A 3,673-nucleotide genomic window follows, 5' to 3' on the forward strand; every position below is an offset into this window, starting at 1 on the left:
TGTTGGCCTCTTGAAGGTTACGACGTACATCAGTCCAAACTCTCTCCAAATCATCGGAAAAATTCTCCTCCTCCGCCACAGCCGATACCAATTTGGAGAATGACCCAAACGACGGATGTCTCCCAGTACAACAAAAAAAAGGAGAACACCCAGCAGAAGAGGATGTATGGTTGTTAAGAGCAAATTCAGCCAGTGGCAGAAACTCAGACCACCCCTCTTGATTGTCAGCCACAAAACAACGCAAAAACTGTTCAACATCCTGGTTCTTTCTTTCTGTCTGTCCATTAGACTCAGGATGATAACCAGACGAAAATGACAAATGGACTCCCAACCTGTCACAAAAGGCACGCCAAAAACGAGCCACGAACTGAGGTCCCCTATCGGAAACAATGTCGGAAGGAACGCCATGGAGCCTGACAATTTCTTTAACAAAAGCCTTAGCGAGTGTCCTGGCGAAGGGCAGTTTGATGAAGGGAACCAAGTGACACATCTTGCTAAAACGGTCCACGACCACCCAGATAACAGTGAAACCCTCAGAGACAGGAAGGTCAGTAATAAAATCCATAGCAAGATGCGTCCAAGGAGCACTAGGAACCTCCAGAGGGCAAAGCAACCCCGCAGCAGGAGCATGTGAAGACTTAGATCTAGCACACACAGTACATTGACGCACCCACTTAATGACTTCCTTCTGCCACCCAGGCCACCAAAAACTGCGACCTACAAGTCTCTTAGTCTCCGAAATTCCTGGATGACCTGCCAACCGAGTCTTATGACACTCCACAAACAAATCTCTCATAAAGTTCCTAGGCACAAACAACCTTCCATGGGGAGTGTTAGATGGGGCATACTCCTGGGCTTTCAGAATCCCATCTTCCAAAACGGAGTCCAATGCTGCTATCACAACACCTTCCTGTAAAATGCTCTCCTCCTCCTCGCTACCAACCATGGGAGAAAAACTGCGAGATAAAGCATCAGCTTTTACATTCTTGGTACACGGGATGTAAGTAACAGAAAAATTAAACCGCGAAAAAAAAAGTGCCCACCTAGCTTGACGGGCATTCAAGCGCTTGGCAGCATCAAGATAGATCAGATTCTTACGATCAGTAAAAACCTGAATGGTAAATTTAGCACCTTCCAAGAGATGACGCCAATGTTCAAATGCGAGTTTAATCGCCAGCAATTCCCGATTACCGACATCGTAATTAAGTTCGGTCTCAGAAAATTTTTTTGAAAAAAAAAAGCACAGGGATGTACTCCATCCTTGTTTTCCTGAGACAAAACAGCACCGACCCCCACCGAAGAAGCATCAACCTCGACCAAAAAAGGCTTGGTCTCATCAGGCTGCATAAGGATGGGGGCAGAACTGAACCTCTCCTTGAGATACACAAAAGCTTCAATGGCCTCAGTAGTCCACTGAACCGTATTCGCACCTTTCCTGGTGAGATCGGTCAGCGGCTTAACAATTATAGAAAAATTCTTAATGAATTTTCTGCAATAATTGGCGAAACCCAAAAATCTCTGTATTGGTTTCAAACTAATAGGCCTAGGCCATTCCTGCACCGCCTGAACCTTCACCGGATCCATCTCAAAGCCCTCACTGGAGATAATGTAGCCCAAAAAACTAATTCTCTGCACAGCGAACTCACATTTCTCCAGCTTAGCAAAAAGTGAATTGTCGCTTAACAACTGCAATACCTCACGTGCGCTCTGCCAATGAGACTCCAGATCCGGCGCAAAAATCAAAATGTCATCCAAATACAACACCACATTCTTACCGATCAACGGTCTTAGGATGTCATTAATAAGGTTCTGAAAAAAAGCTGGTGCGTTGGTAAGACCAAAGGGCATAACCAGATTCTCAAAATGACCCACTGGAGTGTTAAAAGCAGTTTTCCACTCATCACCTTCCTTCATACGTAACAAATTGTATGCCCCCCGGAGATCAATCTTAGAGAACCACTTGGCCCCCACTAACTGGTTGAACAAGTCAGGAATTAATGGCAGTGGGTAGGAATTGCGTACTGTAATTTTATTAATTTCGCGAAAGTCCAGACATGGACGTAAACCGCCGTCCTTTTTTTTTCCAAAAAAAAATCCAACAACCACAGGTGACTTAGAAGGTCTAATGTGACCGGCGGCCAAGCTTGTCTGTATGTATTCCTCCAAGGCCTTTCTCTCAGGGATAGTAAGATTAAATAAGCGACTCTTGGGAAGAGTTGCTCCAGGGACAAACTCAATAGTACAATCATAGTCCCTATGAGGAGGCAAAACTTGCAACTCCTCCTCTGAAAAAACCTTCCAAAAATCCTGAATAGGTACAGGTAATTCCCCTCTTTCCACAGCAGCAATGCGACCGTTACAACATCTATCATAACACTTAGGACTCCAAGACTTAATTTCATTGGTAGACCAGTCCAGTACAGGATTGTGCAATTTTAACCAAGGTAACCCCAAAACCACTGGAGCAGGCAAATTATTTAACCGGTTCCCGACCGCCCACTGTAGATAAACGTCGGCGCTTGCTGGGCTCTGTGCAGCGCCGACGTTTAAAAACGGTGGGTGGTCTCGCAGCGCTCAGGACCCCCAGGGTCCTGCAAGCGCTGCGATTCCGGTGCAGAGCGTTAGCTCTGACAGGGGACATCATCGGGACCTGATTGGATCAGGTCCCAGTGATGTTAACCCTTTGCTATGTTCTATATGCCGCGATCTATAGTGATCGCGGCATATAGAAGATAGACAGAGGAGAAGGAGTCGTCTTACTTACCTCTCCGACGACCCCTGATACCTTCCAGGACCTGGGGTAGCTATGGCAGCTGGAGGTCACATGACCACCTCCAGATCTGCCATATATGGTGTCCTGCCTGGCTCAGCCTGCAGCTGAAGCCTGGCAGGAGACACGGTGTGAAACAGTCAGCAAAGATCTCATGTAATGTAATACATGTCTATTACATTACATGAGATCAGTGATCAGAAAAATAAAAATTAATGTCCCATACAGGGACTAAGTAAAAATGTAAAAAAAAGTTAAAAAAAAAGTTTTTAAACTGTTAAAAAAAAAATCACAAAATAAATAAAAAATAAATAAAATATTAAACCAATAAACCCGTATATTTTTACAAAACCAAAAAAAGTACACATATTTGGTATCACCGCGTCCGAAACAACCCAAGCTATAAAAGTGTCACACTAATTAACTCCTTCTGTGCACACCGTAATAAAAATAAATAAAAAACGGGGCAAAAAAATATGCTTTTTCATCATATCGCCAAACAAAAAGTGGAAAAAAATGCGATCAAAAAGCAAAATAGAAATAAAAATGGTACCGCTGAAAACGTCATCTTGTTCCGCAAAAAAAAAGCCGCCATACAGCTCCATCAGCCGAAAAATAAAAAAGTTATAGCGCTCAGAATAAAGCATAAAATTATTTTATTGTGTAAAAGCGCCAAAAAATAAAAAAAATACAGTAAGTGTAACATCGCTGTAAATGGACTGACCCGAAGAATAACGCTGCCTGATCACTTTTACCACACGCAGAACGGCATAAAAAAAACCCCTCAAAAAACAATTCCTGAATTGTTGGTTTTTGTTAATTTTACCTCCCAAAAAACGGAATAGAAAGCGATCAAAAAATGTCACGTACCCAAAAATGGTACCAATAAAAATGTCAACTCGT

Source organism: Phyllobates terribilis, unplaced genomic scaffold, assembly GCF_046119375.1.
Source record: "Phyllobates terribilis strain yellow unplaced genomic scaffold, ASM4611937v1 Scaffold_203__1_contigs__length_3528282, whole genome shotgun sequence".
Taxonomy (NCBI): Eukaryota; Metazoa; Chordata; class Amphibia; order Anura; family Dendrobatidae; genus Phyllobates; species Phyllobates terribilis.